We start from the raw sequence: 19,410 nt of genomic DNA, 5'->3' as shown, positions 1-19,410 counted from the left end.
ATAGCTCTACTTTTGCTCTTGCCCGAATTCCCAGTCCACTCCTCCACATCTTTCAGTGACAGCGGAAATGTGTTTCCGAGGCAAAGGAGCCTCCTCCTCCACTAACCTATTGCTCCTTCTTATAATTATATGTATGCAGTTTCTCAGACGTGCATAGGATGGTCCTGAACATTGGATGGTGCCAATTTCAAGCATCAAGTTGGAGGCCAAGAGAGAGGGTTACAGGGTCTCTACCTCAAATAATGGAATCCATATAATCCATAAATTAATATCCGTAGCATTCTACCTGCATTAATGCCAAATATCTCTGCGCTTCTCAAATCCTAAATGATCCATTGGCATACTTCTTTGCGTGCTAATTTTAGCTAATAGCTATCTAGCTGGAAGAAATGAATTACCTTCAAGGTGTATGTTATGCCTCTCACACATTTGGCTTCCGACACGGTGGGCTGTTTAAGTCCAGCGTAACATGCAGTCACACTGTTTTTACTCCTCTTGCACGTCATGCCGTGTTCCCTGTGAAGATGCATTGACTTAGTTTCATTTTCACATTTTACCAGTGTGTGTAGAGCCTTGCATTTAAATAGTCTCATTTCCTTTTGATACAGTGACATCTTCTCAGGAGAGGCACCATCTGACTGTCCTGAAAATTTAGCGATGTCACAAGTCATAATGGAAAATAAAAAACGCTGCGTTCTTGGGAGAGCTTGTTGGCTGGGCATGCTGCTGTGTGCTGCTTTGTGGGAAATGGGGGGGGGGGCTTTCTGAATGATCAGTTTCTAATGCATTAAATGCACAGTTTTTGTTCTGAGTCCACCCAGGTTGCACTTCATTTTCAAAAAGATTGCTTTCCCCCAGAGTAACGTGCTGTATTTTTGTACTTGGAGGAACAACATGGAGCTGTCTTCTGGTTACAAGTTTCATTGCTATAGTGATGGGCATGAGGAACACAGTGATGGAGTGTCATGGGATCCTATTGAAAACATGCCCTCCAACATTTCTCTGATGAAAATAGGGATGTCCTATATAATAATAATAATAATAATAATAATAATAATAATAATAATAATAATATACCCCACCCATCTGAATGGGTTGTTCCAGCCCTCTGGATGGCTTCCAACATATATAAAAACATAATGAAACATTAAACAAACTTCCCCATATAGGGCAGCCTCCAGCTGTCTTCTAAAGGCTGTATAGTTGCTTATCTTTTTGGCCCAAGGGTTGCATAACTCCACACCTTCCATCATTTCTCTGATGAAAATAGGGATGTCCTAAGGAAAAGTGGGACATTCCAGGTTCAAATCAGAAACTGGGATGGTTTCTGTAAATCCAGGCTTGTCAGACTCAGCTCCCTCATTCTTGTGGCTCTTGTTTTGTGCTTTTTGATCTTGCCACCAGTTTGTATGTTCTCTGATACTCCATTTCTCGGACAGCAAGAATAACAACAATAAATTCAAAACCTGAATCTTGGGAACAGAATGTGTTATAACAAACTGAAGTAGGTAAACCTTCCTTTTGTGTACATTGATAGCAAAGCCTGGTACAGTCGATTTGGATTATTTGGTTATAGAATACTTAAAAGACTTATTTATGGGTTCACGGTAGATTACTAAGGCACACCAAACTGCTTGTAGTCAATGCATGCTGGTTGTGGAGGGGGAGCAGGGAGACAATATTCACTTAGCAGCCTTCTGTGCAATGTTTGGCATTGATTAAAATTGTCCAGTGTGGCAAGGGGAATCAAAGGAGAAATAAACAAGGTAAAACAGACCTTGGGATGCAGTCGACAGAGAAAGCCTGAGTTTTACTCTGCTGGGTCCCAGAAAATGCCCAGATTTCAACAAAGGATTGCCTCCAGCTCCCTTGTATATGTATGTGGGATACATAGCTCTTGCAGTGCCCTACAGCATCTATAATGCCATGGAAACAGCAAGCACTTCCAAAACAGTAAATGTCAGCCCTCTAACAGCAAGCCATGAAGATTTAGGAGCTTTCACAAAGAAATTATAGTTCCCTGCCATCCTGTCTGCATTTTTTCAAAGTGAGCTATATCAAAATATGGATGTGAGACTGGTGCACCCCCCCCCCCCAAATGCTGGGCTAGTTCCATGGCTTTCAAATCACATCTCTGTAAACCTAGGAGCATTGTGTTCTTAAAGCAGTCTGCACTATTTGAATTAAAAGCATTGGGGTTTTTTGTGGGGCTCTAGGAACCTGCTGTCTCCTCTGGAAGGCATACCCAATAGTTAATACCTTCTGGGCAGCTATAACCGGCCTGACACCTGCGGGTATAGGTTTATATATCAATTTTAATAAATAATAACAATAAATTAGTGCTATTATGGTAACACTGTACACATGGGTCCATCTTTATGCCTTCTCTCATTTTCCAAGGGTGACAAGTCTTCTGTTGTGCTGAAACCACATGTTGGTTGCCACATGATCCGCAATAGCACAAGGGTGCTATTTTTTTGTATGTTGTTTTCATTAATATATGCATTTTTGCAAACTTTAGTATGTGGATTTTTCTACATATTATTTGCCTGATAAACTGCAGTGCAAGATTTAAAGAAGTGTGAATCTTGAAGAATGGCTGTATTTTAGTTTATGCATTGTTTCAGAAAGCATGAATTACATAGGTTCGCCTTAAAATGCAAACTGAGTGGAATTGCTCCCTAATACCTAGTGAGAAGTAAATGTGTTTCATGTGTTCAGCCAGCACATGCCTTTTTGCTTAGTTTTTCAAAATCAATTTACGTGCTTTTTGGAGCATGAGTGAATTTTTAAGCGCCTTAACTCTTTTCTTAAAGTGAAACCTTTTGATCCTAGATATATTGATAGATATCCCTTGAACTGCTTTCTAATCCACTGCTAAACTTGTTCCTCTCTCCATTTATTCATATTTGGCTGCTTGCAAGTATCTTGGTTTATTTGTATTGCCTTGCATGTTCCATACATACTGCGTGGCTTCCATGGCTAAGTCAGTGTTGGAAAAGGTGAGTGTTTAATGCTGCTTTTAACAAGATTTGATAGCTTAAGTCCCTGGTGGAATTATTTGACAAGCCCTACGTGGGTACGTTTTATTATCATTATTAATTGTTGCTGTGTGAGTCAGGATTGAAGAGTGGTAAGACAAACTCACCTGCCTGCCTTCATTCTCTTTGCTTTCAATCCTGCGCCTTTGATTAGCCTTCCTTTCAGCCATGTGCATTTTTGTCTAATATTAAAGGTTACAAAAAGCTAATTACTGTGCAGAGAAGGTTACTGGTACATTTTCTAAAATATAACTTGTGTGTCTGACCTTGCATGTACTTGTATCGTTCTCTGTTATTTTTCATGTCAGGATGGCAAACAGGAATGATAATAGGGAAAGCAGATGCCACCTAGATTGGCTGTTGTAAGTGATGTGGGAGACGTGAATAAAGATAGGGCACAGGCACTCTTTCTTAATTTCCCATCTGCATCTTTCTTCTACAAAGGGTTTCCTGTATGATTAATATTACTGCATTGCTTTTGGAATGATAAACCAGGAAAATATATATCTACAAACCAGAGGTAGCACATCTGGTACACTCCACATGCTGTAGACTACAAATCCCACAGTTCTTTCTTATGCTGGCTGGGACCAATGGAAGACAAATTCCACACCTGGCAGGCATCACCTTAGCAGCTGCTCATGTTAAAACAGCTTGATGTTAAAGCATCTTACTTGTGTGCAGCAGGTCCCAGGTATAATCCCTGCCATCTCGAGGTAGGGCTGGGAATGTCCCCTGTCTGAAAACTACACAAGTGCTGCCAGTCAGTGCAAAGGTAAAAAGGTAAAGGACCCCTGGATGGTTAAGTCCAGCCAAAGGCAGTGCTCATCTTGCTATCAGGCTGAGGGAGCCGGCGTTTGTCCACAGACAGCTTTCTGTGTCAAGTGGCCAGCATGACTAAACCACTTCTGAAGCAACGGAACACCGTGACGGAAACCAGAGCGCATGGCAATGCCGTTCACCTTCACCTATTTATCTACTTGCACTGGCGTGCTTTCGAACTGCTAGGTTGCCAGGAGCTGGGACAGAGCAATGGGAGCTCACCCCATTGCAGGGATTTGAATTGTCAACGGCAAGCCCAATAGGCTCAGTGGTTTAGACCACAGCGCCACCTGGATCAGTGTAGATAAAACCGAGCTAGATGAACCCATTGTGTGACTCAGTATGGTATGTGTGTGTTCTTCTTCCCATTTAACATTTCCTTGATGTTTGACAGCCTCCTTAGCTGGCTGTACTTCTGAGTTGTGGGGGGCAGGGAACCCATGGAACGAGTTACCTCAGGATGGTTTTAAATGAAGTGTGGAAAGCCAAGGAGGGTAGCTACTCAGCACCCAAGATCAGTGCAGTCATTGGTTTTGCTTTTATGGGTAATACTTCATTTTACCATTCAATAAAATGCTTCTCTGTTTGTTTATTTAAAACTAACACACACACACACACACACACACAGAGAGAGAGAGAGAGAGAGAGAGAGAGAGAGAGAGAGGGAGAGAGAGATCTGAGCACCTGGAAAGGCTGCAGAGTGCAGACCGCTAGAGATATACAGTGGTAACTCGGGTTAAGTACTTAATTTGTTCCGGAGGTCCGTTCTTAACCTGAAACTGTTCTTAACCTGAAGCACCACTTTAGCTAATGGGGCCTCCTGCTGCTGCCGCGCCACCAGAGCCCGATTTCTGTTCTTATGCTGAAGCAAATTTCTTAACCTGAAGCACTATTTCTGGGTTAGCAGAGTCTGTAACCTGAAGCGTATGTAACCCAAGGTATCACTGTAGAATCATAGAGATGGAAGGGATCCTGAGGATCATCTAGTCCAACCCCCTGCAATGCAGGGATATGCAGCTGTCCCGTACGAGGATCGAACCTGCGACCTTGGTGCTACCAACACCACACTCTAACCCAGTGTTTCTCAACCATTGTTCCGCGGCACACTAGTGTGCCGCGAGATGTTGCCTGGTGTGCCGTGAGATGTTGCCTGGAGGGAGGCGGGTGAGTCGGGCGGCGAGAGGCGGGGCGGCGAGGAGAGGCCGCCCAGCGCGGGGCTCTCGCCGTCTGCCTGCCTGGCTGCCTGCGAGCTCGGCGGGCAGCGCCTCCGTCCGCAGCGCCCGCCTCGCGGCTCTTATTCCCTGCCAAAGCTCACCCAGCCAAGCCGCGCTCTCCTTCCTGCCTCGCTTTGCTGCCTCCTCCCCCCCACCCCCAAAGCTTGGAGGTTCCCCGGCAAGGGGGAGGGAAAAAAATTGAAACTTACACTTTCGTGCGTCCCTCCCGGCGTGACGCTGCACGCTGACGTCACGGGGCTGTAATGGTGGTGTGCCTCAAGATTTTTTTCATCAAACAAGTGTGCCTTTGCCCAAAAAAGGTTGGGAAACACTGCTCTAACCAACTGAGCTATCCAGCAGTAGAATAATAGAAAGGGCACTTTCAAACAACCCTTGGCAACTGTAAAAGTTAATTTACAATAAAGCATGCCCTACTGATTTTTTTCTATCCCCTTTGATGATTTTCAATGCAATTTATTTCTGCATTAATTGATGCAGAATGGTTAAAGAAAAGTAGAAATGGTTAAATGAAACTGGGATCATGACGGATAAATGACCTGCCTGACCAAGTATAAGACAGTCCCTTGTGTTCACAAGAAAATGGTTTAACTTAATGATGAGCGGCAGTACTATGATGTCACTGGTACTAATCCCCACAAGGTGTGTAAGCCGATACATGTACTAACAATGATGCTATACTGTAATGCCATGTTCAGCATTTTCCATGCTGCTCAGGTGCGCATCCCTCAAGAGCATTTATGTTTTCCAGGAGCGCAGGGCCATAAGGTCTGGACCTGGAAATCCTACTGCTTCACAAGTGCTAACTTTGAGGGCTGGGGCTGCTCTCATTTCTTGCTCTCCTCTAATCTTGCAGGCCCTTGGATAATGAGAGGATGCTGGTGCAAGTCAAGAGAGAATGTTGCCCTTGGTCTTTAACAGCTCATTAAGGACAAATAGGCTTTTAGCTAATGAAAATCTAGAATTTGTATTAAAGGCTTCATAATGATATATAGTCAGAGGTGCTATACTATCCTGGGTAATTGGGAGTTTTATTTGTCTTTTTCTTCTGGGGGAGCATCGTGGACAATATTGGAGTTGTTCTAAACTAAAATAATTAATTGGGCTATAAAATGTAAGTACCCAGAGCTTTTGGGGATAGAGAAGCAGCTACTGCGTGAACATTAATGCTTCTCTTAGTGCTGACCTGAGATATGACCAGGGCATTATGAACTGGCCAAATACACATTAAATAATGCATATGAAAAGAAGCACTCCACTGGGGTGGGGGTGGGGAGGGGAATGAAGTTATTTTCTCTTGTTAAGGAGAAGAAGGAACATAAAGGGAAAGGGCATGCTATTTCTGTGGGACAACTCTGGAACTGACACAGTCATAATAGATTACATTCATAGGATGTGATCCACCAGGATTGCAGGAGCCCTGTTACAAATGAACGGCAGAGTCCACTCCATTCACACAAGATAATCTTTGTAGCTTTAGCAGTTGGAGAAGTGGAGAAAATCACTGGAGGACATTTCATTGACTATAGCAGGGTCAGGCCATGAACTGTCTTAAGGAAGGTCCTCCAGATGTTGTGTGCAACAGACCCATCTTTGGTGTGGAAGAGGCACGAACAGTGAAAATGGTTGGCTGTGAAAACGCTTGCAAGGTATTGAATTTTTGCTTTCACAAAATGGTAAAGATGGAAATAACAATTCTTCCATTTTATTATTATTTTTAAATTGTTTTAGAAGCCACAGTGTCATAAAATAAATAAATAACAAGGCTGAATACAGCATATAAAATCAAAATCAACAAAGGCTTCCATAAAAGACACAATAAATTCTGACCAGATTAGAAGGGAAATTAATGTTGCAAAGGCCTGTCCAAACAAGAAAGTCTTAAGATTCATCTGAATGGATCTGGTGAGGCAATGTATCACCAGAGGAAATTTAAGTCTTTTGGGGCTGAGTATAAAGAGGTACTCTTTTCTTAACACCAAGGGTATGTTAGTATCATTCATCATAGTACCACTCTCCTATGTAGCAGAAAAGCTATAGCTTAGTTCAGTGGCGTAGCGTGGGTTGTCAGCACCCGGGGCAAGGCAAGTAATTTGCGCCCCCTAACCCGTGGATTTGCGCCCCCTAACCCTAACCCCCAGATGTTGCGCCCGGTGCGGCTTAGTTACGACTAACAGTTAAGGTGATGCTCAGTTGTATAAGGAGTCTTGAAAGAAATTAGCAACAGTGGGTTATGCTAGAGATGTTTTAAACACCATAAAAAGCCACATATGATGTCTTGGAAGCTTGGAATATGTTGTTTGCTTTGGAGCTCACAATTATGCAAAATCCTTTTCTCACCATTAGTGTGACATTCACAATCTGCCAGCACAAACCTCTAGTAGATTAAGCGAAATGGGTTTCTAAATTGTATGTTATTGACTTTTCAATTATGCAGGCAATGGTGGGAAAGCTACCGGAGGAGATATAGATTATAGGATCTCTGTCCCAAGGAAGATCTGCAAACAAAGAGAAGCAGAGCAGCCTGGGATCAGTCTGATGAATATTGATGGTGTGTTGACGAGGTGCAAAGTGATGTATAGATAAATAAGCAATGTCCATGTGCCAAGGAACTGTTTGGTAGAGAGACAACAGTGGTATTAAAGAAGAAATCATCCTTGATGGCCATGGGAAGAGGGAAAAAAATCTTTATGGTTATGGTATTTAGCCTCTGAATGAACACATTGAAATCATCATGTAGTACAATTACTGGAACTTAATTCGTTTCTTTGTTGTGTCATTCTTCACATGGGCAAGCCTATTTTCCTTTTGTAATTACATTTGCTCGAAAACAGACACCCGAGTATAAGCTGACACTGGGATGACAAATGGACACAAATGGACCAAAGCAAACAAAGTATAGATTTGTTAACCCTTCATTCTCCCCTCTGTCCACTAGCAGTACCTTGGAAAGGGCCAGGTAGGAGGATAGTGCTTTCATTCTGGCCGGTTGTTTGATAAACCAACTCTATTATTGCACTCCAGAGAATGCCAAGCTGAATTCCAGTTAAATCACGGGGACATTGTAACCAATGGGTCACAATCAATTATCAATGTATACCTTGAACACACTACCCTGAGCGGTGAGATATTTCCCTTGGAGATACTGTTCTCACTGTGCCCCTTATCTTATACAAGAACAATTCAGCATACGGACTTGCTCCAAAAGTTTATTATGAGACTTAAAGCTTATATTGACTAATTATTCCAGTAATTAATGCAGAACAGCATGTGAGCATAGGTAGGAATCATGGGCACCTTTAACTTAATACATTCATACCTTAAGACATGAAAGAATCTAGTCTGAGAGAGGAAATAAAATGGGTGAGCATAGCATTACAATATGATATCTCTATAAAATAGAGAATGTAATAGAATAATCATTTCTTACTTGTACCCCAGCTACTCTGGGTAGCTTCTAAGAGAATATTAAAAAGTCCCAGCTCCCTATAGAACAGTCTATGGTTGGACAGTTGGATTTAGATCTGGACGCCAAAAGCAGGCTTTGCCGTCTGGATGAAGTACAAGGACTTATTAGAAAGTAAGACCCCGAGGTGGTTATCACCTGTGGAAGCCAAGATTTCTAAAAAAAAGCCCAATATGGAGGCCTACTGGCCAAAATATTGGGAACTGATTGAAAGAGTTGGAGATAATTGGAAGCTCCAAAGCCAGGACAAATTAAAAGGTAAAGTGCGAGATTGGTTACATTATGCTCAAATTCAAGAGGTATTTAAAATGGACAAAAAAGTGGGTTTCCAGTTGGAGAAATCGAAACTGGAGACGGAGTTACTAGAACCAAAGACTAAGGTACTTTCGAGGATGTATGACTTGCTGCTTAAATGGAACACACAGGATGAGACAGTTAAATCTGCTATGATAAAATGGGCACAGGATGTAGGACACAACATTATGTCTGAGGACTGGGAAAGGTTATGGAACACCGGTATGAAATTCACGGCATGTAGTGCCTTGAAAGAGAACATTATGAAAATGGTATACCGGTGGTACATGACCCCAGTCAAGTTGGCTAAAATATATCATCTTTCTGATAATAAGTGTTGGAAATGTAAGGAGGCAGAAGGGACATTCTTTCACCTCTGGTGGACCTGTCCGAAAGTAAAGGCCTTTTGGGAAATGATACATAATGAGCTGAAAAAGGTATTCAGATATACCTTTTCTAAGAAACCAGAGGCCTTTCTTCTGGGCATGGTGGACCGGAAGGTGCCAAAGAAGGACAGAACCTTGTTTATGTATGCAACCACAGCAGCTAGGATTCTTATCGCAAAGTTCTGGAAGACACCAGATTTACCCACACTGGAGGACTGGCAGACGCAGCTGATGGACTACATGGAGTTGGCAGAAATGACCGGCAGAATTCGAGATCTGAGCGAAGAAACAATGGAGGAGGACTGGAAAAAATTTAAGGACTATTTGCAAAAACATTATAAGTTGTTTGAGTGTTAAGATTGTGCACGATTAAGAAACGTTATGCTTCTGCAATTTATTTTAAGTAAATGATAAAGTAAGTATTGATGGAAAAAAATGAGACAAACTAGAAACAAAATATTATGTTTATTAAGAGTGTTAAAATTAAATCACAAATTTTTGAAATTGGTAACATAATAAATACAAAGGTACAATAAGTTGGGAAATAAGATAATAAATTGCTGAACTGGTTGGAATGATGAATGCAATGCCGAGAGGATGTGAGGAGGTCCAAAAAGATGTCGAAAAAATTCTACAATGACTTTTTCTTTTCTCTCTGTTTTTCTTTATATATATATAGAAAATGTTTCTTGTGTGTTGCTGTTCAAACAATTTTGTTCACCTATGGAAAGAAACGCAATAAAAAATTTTTTAAAAATAAAAAATAAAACCAAAAGCAGGCTTGAGGTTTCTATGCCTGAAAACAGTAAGCTCTCTCCTTCTAAATCAGATGTTACGAACCCCAATACCCAGTGTCCTTGAGACTGGTGGAGTTAAGGACTATGAGAAATCATTGGAACCCAATATGCTTCTGAACCCATGGAAAAAATTGATCTTAAATAGGATTTTGAATTTCACAGGAGTGTATGTGAAAGGGAGGGGCTTCATGATGTGGAAGGGGAAAATAAAAGAGGGTCTTTGGAAATAAGAGTTTGCAACTTTACTTCCAGATGTGTTCCAGGGCTGCCATCTTGCCTGCATTGCTAATTTTCATGTGCTATGGAGTAAAGATACACTAAAATTCAATACTAGCAATTAGCTGTATAAACAGTGCTTTTAAAAAAATGTTTAGGGGTACTCTCACTTTCCTACTCATATTGAAATACTGCCCCTCAATGAGGTCAAACTTAGATTCACAAAATGTTTAGGGGTATGCGTCCCCACAGAAAAAAAGCACTGGGTATAAACAGAACTAGCACATTGACAAAAATTCCTCCCACCAATACAAGACCATGCTAACCAGTTCTACTCTGGATCATGTAGCATCTAGCATTTTCCTATCTTCAGACAAGCCAATGAACAAGTAGGCTGACAAACTAGAAAGAAGCACTTGCCATAAAAAAGGTGGGAGGGGGAGAGAGAAAATCCAAAGTATGTTCCTGGGGAGAATGGTTTGCCCATGCTACCTGAGCTGCAGAATTAAAACGGAAAATATAATTAAGCGTTTAGACACAATAGGCATTGCATTTATGGGCAATTGCTAACCCAGCATACCTTTGGTTGTGTAATAAGGCCAGGTGGGTTTTATAGCCCACAGAGTACAGTAATCACTTTCAAATGAGCTGCCTGGAGAGTATTATTGCATGATGTGAAAAAGAAATTATGGATCAAAATAATAAAACAGTCAGATGTGAACACTAACTAGGGTCATATTATGGCCATGGATGAATATGAACAATGCAAGTTAATCAGATGGCATTGATAGAGGATAAACGAAGAGGGCATGTGATTAGGACATGTGTATAAGCTTTATTTCTAATTCAGACTCAGATTCCTCAAGCTGATTTGACCTCTTTATACTCAGCATTCAGTCAATGGTGATGACCAACTGTCCCACAACACTCAAATGTATTTTGTAGAGCATTAGAAAAAGTTAAAATCCCCAAGTAGGGATATTTTTCCTGTAAGACCAATTGCAGTCGTTAACAGTCGTCAACAGGTTTACCACACCTATCAGCCATTCACCCATTCCCACCACCCTTCTGAGTAATAACCCTCCCCACCCTCTCACTATATATAAGGGTCTGGTGACTTCTGTTTCCGTGTACAGTGGTACCTCGGGTTACATACGCTTCAGGTTTCAGACTCTGCTAACCCAGAAATAGTGCTTCAGGTTAAGAACTTTGCTTCAGGATGAGAACAGAAATTGTGCTCTGGTGGTGTGGCAGCAGCAGGAGGCCCCATTAGCTAAAGTGGTGCTTCAGGTTAAGACCAGTTTCAGGTTAAGTACGGACCTCCAGAACGAATTAAGTACTTAACCCGAGGTACCACTGTATCTGAAGAAGTGTGCATGAACACGAAAGCTCATACCAATAACAAACTTAGTTGGTCTTTTAGGTGCTACTGGAAGGATTTTTTAAATTTTTATTTCCTCTGACTATAGATATCCTGCTCCCGACCTCCAAGAGGAGGGGAGCTTCCCACTGGGTCAAAGAGACAGTATAATATGCCTGCCTTCTTTCAGGCTGTGTAAGGCACACCTAAGATGTAGGGGGTATGATCCACAGTGGCAGGGGAATGGGGGCGACACCACAGTTGCCACTGTGCTGTAAGTGGGCTGGTTCACATGATATGGTAAGTCAAACTATGTATGCTGTATAGTAACTTGGATCCTCAATGGTCCTTTTTACTGTCACATTACCCTAAGCCAAGGTCTGACTATGGGTTGTATCCAATGCTCAGAGTAGACCCATTGGAGTTAATAAGCATAACTAATTTAGCATTATTAATTTCAATAGATCTTGTCTGAGTAGAGCTTAGCTGCATAGCTGCTTCTCATCTCTGCAACCCCTCCTTAGCTACTGTTGAAAAATCAGAGCGTGCTTTGCTAAACTAGTTTTGCAGACATCTCAAGGGATGTTTGGAACCAAGCACTTTACACTTTCATCCAGGCTTGCAAATAACTGTCCAGGGTTGTTGGAAGTGTAGAAATTGCTCCCCAGGTCAATGAGTTCTGGCTTAGACCCTCTGCGGGTCTCCAACAGGAATTTAGCCCATAAAAACAATAATACCAGGTTGAGTCAGACTCTGGCAGACATGCATGGTTTACTGAGTCAGCACTTTTCCTGCCAGAAACCTCTATCTTTTGTTCTGCAAGCAGCATTTTGTTAATCTTTTCATCCAGTTATTTGCAATAGCATCATAACATTGTAAAAGTTTAGCTGGACTCCCACCGGCAGGAGAGGAGAGGAGATTTGATCTGATCCTCCTCTCCTCCTACAGGCAGCAGTGCTGCCTTCCATGTTCTGCTGGAGGTTACCCCAATCCTCTAGAGCAGGTTTTTCAGGGGACACTGGAGACTGCAGGGAGACAGGGGAAGCACTTGTTCGGAACTGACCATTCAGCAAGCACTGACTCATATCTAGGCACAATATCTAGTCATTGGGAGAAGACAGGACATGCCTGAAATGGAGTAACTGAGAGAATCCCTAGGTATGAAAGAAGCATGATATTTTCTTAAGCAAACATACCATAACTTGTCTTTTTAAATATAACCCACAAAGTTACAACAAAGGCAAACTGTGCCCTATGCATTTTAGTCTGCTAATCCATGTCCAGCATTTATTTTGTTGGTTTGCACTTTACACTTTACAGAACTCACCATTCCTTTCTGAAAAGTCAAGGGCTATACTGTTTGATACCACATATTGTTTTTACAGTGATTCCATCCCACATCACGCTGAGGTGGGGGTGGGACATGGTGGTCCGACCGGACCCGAATTGTTGTTATTCCCAGAGGAAAGCTTCTTGGTTTTTAGGATATGTTCTTTTAAACATTTCTTAAGTTAGTTATAGACCATCTCCCAGAATTCTTTTATTATTCTACAAGACCACCATGAGTGATAAAATGTACCAATTGTTTCTTTACATTTCCAGCTTGGGTCACTTTTAGTTCTAAACATTTTAGCTGGTTTACTTGGCATCAAGTACCACCTGTGGATCATTTTTAAATGGTTCTCTTTTAACGCATAACTAGCAGTGAATTTTAAAATTATTTTCCACGAATGTTCCAACAGGTTCAGATCAATATTATGACCCACATCTTGTGCCCATTTGATCATAGATTTCATGAGTTCTTCTTTAGTTTCCCAATCCTATACATTTTAGATAAATTTTAACTCCACATCTTAATATTTCTTTTTTGAATTATGATGGTTTTTCTGCAAATCCCAATTTCTTATCTACCTTAAATTTTGAATTGATTTGATGACAGTTTAGCCATGTTCTTTAATCTCTTCATTCCCCCCCCCCATTTCTGGTTCTCCTTCTAAAAAGTCTAACAAATCATTATAGGTACCCCAGTTATCACTCATATTACTATTTTTCCTTGTCTCAGCTTCTGTTGAGGATAACCACCATGGTGTTTTGTTTTCTAATAAAATGTTGTATTTTCCCACACCCTAATTAAGTTTTTTCTAATAACATGGTTGGCGAAGCTTTTACGTATTCCCACTTTGCCATACCAAATACAGGCATGCCAGCCTTGTTTGGCATCATGACCCTCCAAATCAAGCAACTGTGTGTTTTCTAGCAATATCCAGTCATTTATCCAACACAGGCAGGCAGCTTCAAAATACAATACAATTCCAAATCTGGGAGTGCAAAACCTCCTCTGTCTTTTATATCAATAAGAATCCTATGTTTTATCTTAGGTTTCTTTCCCCTCCAGATAAACTTAGACAGGTCTTTTCTCCAATCTTTTAGGCATTGTGTATCATTAAGGATTGGGATTGTTTGGACTAAAAATAGCATTTTTTGGAGAATATTCACTTTTATCACTGAGATTCTCCCCATTAATGATAATTGCATTCTGCCCCATCCTGACAAGACAGAAGTACTGTTTGGGGGGACAGGATATTGGCAGGTGTGGAGGACTCCCTGGTCCTGAACGGGGTAACTGTGCCCCTGAAGTATCAGGTGTGCAGCCTGGGAGTCATTCGAGACTCACAGCTGTCCATGGAGGCACAGGTCAATTCTGTGTCCAGGGCAGCTGTTTATCAGCTCCATCTCATATGCAGGCTGAGACCCTACCTGCCTGCAGACTGTCTCGCCAGAGAGGTTCATGCTCTGGTTATCTCTTGCTTGGACTACTGCAATGCGCTCTATGTGGGGCTACCTTTGAAGGTGACCTGGAAACCACAACTAATTCAGAATGCGGCAGCTAGACTGGTGACTGGGAGCAGCTGTTGAGACCACATAACACCGATCTTGAAAGACCTATACTGGCTCCCAGTACGTTTCCAAGCACAATTCAAAGTGTTGGTGCTGACCTTTAAAGCCGTAAATGGCCTTGGTCCAGTATACCTGAAGGAGCGTCTCCACCCCCATCATTCTGCCCAGACACTGAGGTCCCGTGCCAAGGGCCTTCTGGCAGTTCTGGTCTGCTGCGAAGGGAATGGAGGCACGCTCCAAGTTGTCTGATTAAAAGATGACATGGTCCAGGCTGCCAGGGCTTTGGGGGTGAGTGCAAGGGCTAGGCATCCCCACAAAAAAACTCCCCATGGAAGAGTGCGGACTCCAGCTAGATGGGTGGGATATAAATAATAAATTATTATTATTTATTATTATTATATATCAATATCTTTATTCCCCTCACATTTTCACATAGTTATATTTATAGATGTTATGATTATTTGTTGATACCCACACTCCTAAATCACCCTTTTCTCTATTTTCCAGACAGTAAAGTCCAATAAATTTAATTTTAACTTGGTTATCTATGTTTTTAACTAACATTTTGGTTTTCTCTTTATTTATTTTAAAACCTGACAATTTTCCAAATTCATTTATCTCCTTTAATAATTCTAGTATACCTTCTAAAGGTTGTTCCATGGTTAAGACAATACCATCTGCAAAAGCTTTTGTTTTATAATGTTGTTTGACCACTTTGAGGGTATGCTATAGCATATGAGCTATTGATATGGTCAAGCACCATGTTTCAAGTACCATCCAAAATGATCATGTAGTATCGACAAGAGGCGATGCTCTGTGCTGTGACAGTGAAAGTAAATCCACGCTTTCAGTGATGTAGTTGAAGGTTCAAAATCAGCACCGCGGACACATACCTACCTTTCCCCACTGAATCTGAACAAGACTTGCCCCGTGTTTCATTTTGCCTACTGCATAGCCTCATAGTTTCCTCCTGTAAGCCCCAACTGCCTTAATCTGTTCCATAATTTATAAGGCAGCTGACCTTAGCATCAGCCAAGCTATTGAGCAAACACTGGAGAGTATTAAACTCCGTTTAGCCAGTGTTCTTGCAGAAGCCCTTGGAGTACATGAATACTGTTCAACACTCAAGTGGCTATCTGGGGACTGTTGTACTTGTCTTGCTAAAAACCATCCCATTGTCTTGCAAGGCTGACAGATTCATTCGTTACAGTTCCAAGAAAAGAGAAAGAGAGAGAGGGAGGGAGGGAGAGAGATTGACCAATTGCCTCCTTTTCCACATCTACGGTTAAAGAGATAATGCAGATGTACCTAGCCCCTGTTTAAGTACTCTGTTACTAAGGAAACAAACTTGTCAAGCATGAGCCATGTGAGAATAATGGTGATTTATTTAGAAAAGGGAAGGTTTGTCATTTTGAGCTCACTACTACAAAATTGCTTTTTGATTACCTTCAAGCTTATTGCATTGTCTTGTCACAATAAACTATGAAAACAAGTGGAAAGGTTAATAATTGTGGGATCTGTCCTTGTCAATTTCTTCTGAGGAAGGTCACCCAGCAGGCTCATGCCCCTGGTAGAACATGCTGGGAAAATACAAAAGGTCCCAAATAGGAAGCTAGAACATCATCACTATTATTGCTATTGTCTGTGAAATGACATGACCCATCAACAATGTGTGTGTGTGTGTGGGGGGGGGGCTTACACCTGGATTTTCCAGATTCCTTCCATATGTCTTCTCCCCACCCCCTCCACACACAGTGGCATAAAATGGAATATTATTTAATGGAATTCTGGGCCAAAATGACAGGGCACTGTCCATCTCTCTCAATAAAGCATTTCTGTTGTTTGTAAAAATATACACATTTGAACATAATGCTAAACCATGGCTTAGCATTTTGTGGTTTACCTGCAGCAAGCCTTGGGCTTCCATGCTCCTTCCTTCACAAGGCATTGGAAGCATCTGCTTCTGCCTTACATTAGCCTCAGTTCAGTGTTATATCTAAACCCTAAACTGTGGTTAGTTTTGCCTATGTTTTCTTGAAGCAAGTCAGCTTCATAATCCATGGTTTGCAGTTAGTTGGTTTAAAAAAACTATAGTTAAGTTTATCAAGGTGCAAACTTTACAACAAGCTGTGATTAATCTAAAACATAAGTGAACATGTAGTGCCAGAGGAGGAGGGGAGAAATAGTGAAGCCTGTGACTTACGGTAGCTCATCCTTGTAATGTTAAATTATGGTTTATGGCTTTAAAGGTTAATAACATCAGCACCTTAGATTGGGCCTGGAAACAGATAGGTAGGTAATGTAACAGTTGTGGCTTCTCCGAAAGAACCTCATGAACTATAATTACCGTATTTTTCGCTCTATAACACGCACCCGAGCATAACACGCACATAGTTTTTAGAGGAGGAAAATCCGTAGGTATGCCACCCGTAGGCATTCCCTCCATAACACGCACAGTCATTTCCACTTACTTTCTAGGAGGAAAAAAGTGAGTGTTATGGTGCAAAAAATACGGCAGTTAAGGATGCTGTTGTTAGGATACTGCTATTCCCCTCATAGAGCTCACAGAGTTCCATCGGAAGAAAAGGGATTGATAGTTAAGCCATTTTGAGGGGAATAGGAGGTCTCTTAAAAACTCTCAGCACCCTTGACAAACCACAGTTGCCAGATTCCTTGGGGTGAGCCTATGTCTGTTTAAAGTGATATGATACTGCTTTAAATGTAGGGCCAGCTCATCCCATTTTGCTACTTGAGGCAAAACGGGAAGTACTGCCCTGCCACTGCCACCCTGCACCTTGCTGCCTGCCCCGCTGCCTGTGCTACCAGCAGAGAAGTGACACAGTCATCGGTACTGATTTCTCTTGAGATCTCTCACACACTCCATGAGACCTTGTGAGATTTTGGTGAGATTTCACTTGAAGTCAGTGCTTGTGCCAGTGCCACTCCTCCACCAATGGCAGAGGTGGCGCCCATGGGGGCATCGCCTCAGAGGCTTTCAGTGCCCGAGGCAGCTGCTTCAGCTTGCCTCATGGGTGGGCCGGGTCCGCTTAAATTTATAGTGCAGATGCAGCCGTAGTTCTGCAAGTTTCACTATAGTGCACTAACTTGCAAGTACATACTTGGAGTGTAAAGATCTGTAGCAGGTAGACTTTTTGCTGGCTTGTTTTAACAAACTTTCAATAAATAAACAACTTGGATATATTCACCTTCTACCCAGGGGGCCAGGCAAATCAATTAACAAATTTAAGATTGACATAATTTAGTTGTATTTGTAAATCATTTTTATTTTACTCATTTTTGTGAGGCATTTCCCAAAATTATGGGATTTGTTTTATGCGATATACGTAGGAGTGCGTGAGAAACATTTTCCCTACTGTGCACCTTGAGTGTGCGCTGCTCTGTTCATTTGGTCTGTCAGCGTCTAAGGCATGTTTTCTGGTTATTCTTCAAAATGCTCATGTGGAGTCAGATTATATTTTTAAAAGGTTCCCTGCGGTCCCAGCATGCTTAGCTCCACTGAAAACCTTTGCATGGCTAATACATTGGAAACTGCTGACTTTGGGAGAAAAATTGACTCCTAACTGTCTACCAGGCAATGGTAGTTAATTTACTTCCTGCTTCTCAGAAGCAAAATGCATTTTTAAAAAATGTTTGGATTGTTCTTGTACATTTTCCTTGAGAATTCTTGCATATTGACTTTATAAAAATCACTTCGCTTTTTTTTTTAGCTTGGTTGCTCGCAAAATGGCTACCTCATACTTGGTAATGGTTAATTGGTCTTTGCCCTGCGGAAAGCAAAGACTATTGGGTGTTGCATCACTGTCTCATCGCAAAGGTTATAAAAAGGGCTTCCTTCAGACTACAAACTGATAAGTCAAAAATAATTTGGTAGACAACCTCTTTTCATATTTGCGGGATTTACATTAGTGTCATGGTGTTAATATTGTTCTCAGTGTGTGTGTGTGTGTGTGTGTGTGTGTGTGTGTGTGTGTGTGTGTGTGTGTAATATCTGCCCAGCTGTTTATGTAACAAGAAGACCAGTCCCTTAACATAGATATTTGTCCACATTAAAGCATATTCTGTCACTGACTGTCAAACATCCTGTGAATATATTTTTAAAAGGCTTAAATGAATCTCAGGAGAAAAGGAAGCCCTAAAGCTAGACTTGATAATCCAGAGGATTCTTCCAACCATCTGCTGCCTAGCCTTGAAGGACACTATCAGGCTAATGGCTTCTCCCTTCCCATCCAGCATCATATTTATGGCAACTGTGATGTGTTAACTATTTTTAAACTTAGAAGTTCTGCTTTTACCTTAAGCAGTCATTAAAAAAATTGCATTCACTTGGCTGTCTTGACTTTGTGTCTGTGTGCTTATCTCAGAGTTCCCTGTTCATATTTCATTTTGGAAGCAAGAAATCAGCCAAATATATGTGGCTAGAAGGGCTCATCCTGAGTACGTCTGAAATATGCAAAACCAGAAGAATCTTTGGTAAGACAAGAATCTTACATTATATGTCTAAACCATTTTTTTCCCTGATGGTCTAAAGATATTTAGCCATTTCTTCCTCAAATTTAATCATGATCACTCAATTTCTCTGCAAACATATGAAACTGTTTTACATAGATAATTGGTTACTCTCATTGTAATTCAGGGGTCATGGCGATAGCTTCTGTGGGTGCCAGTGTGCCCAGTAGCAGGGGCAGATTTTGGTCTTTCAAATTTCAGCAGCATCCTATGTAAGCCCAAAGTTTGGCACCCCCCACCCTCTACTCTGCTCAATTCACGATGGCATAGTTGTGATACCATGCAGCCCCCTAAGCATGGCACCGAGTGCAGCAGAAACAGTTGTGCTGCCCTAAATCCACCTCTGCCAGTAGTACCTCCTGCATTGTAAG

General features: G+C 41.5%; 2 long non-coding RNA genes across 3 annotated transcripts; one reads left to right on the top strand and one right to left on the bottom strand.

Moving 5' to 3' along the window:
• Nucleotides 1–1,361: 1,361 nt before the first annotated feature.
• Nucleotides 1,362–18,961, bottom strand: LOC308588497. 2 transcript variants are annotated; one of them, XR_014008807.1, is made up of 3 exons: nucleotides 18,857–18,961; nucleotides 3,149–3,223; nucleotides 1,362–1,466 (listed from the first exon to the last, which is right to left on the bottom strand). It is a non-coding gene; the product is annotated as an uncharacterized lncRNA (long non-coding RNA). The 2 variants fall into 2 exon arrangements; XR_014008808.1 differs by having other exon boundaries at nucleotides 1,378–1,472.
• Nucleotides 17,207–19,407, top strand: LOC308588496. The gene is made up of 2 exons (XR_014008806.1): nucleotides 17,207–17,655; nucleotides 18,895–19,407. It is a non-coding gene; the product is annotated as an uncharacterized lncRNA (long non-coding RNA).
• Nucleotides 19,408–19,410: the final 3 nt, after the last annotated feature.

The sequence above is a fragment of the Podarcis bocagei genome, assembly GCF_964188305.1.
Source record: "Podarcis bocagei genome assembly, chromosome: 5".
NCBI lineage: Eukaryota > Metazoa > Chordata > Lepidosauria > Squamata > Lacertidae > Podarcis > Podarcis bocagei.
This window is presented reverse-complemented; position numbering and strand designations above follow the sequence as displayed.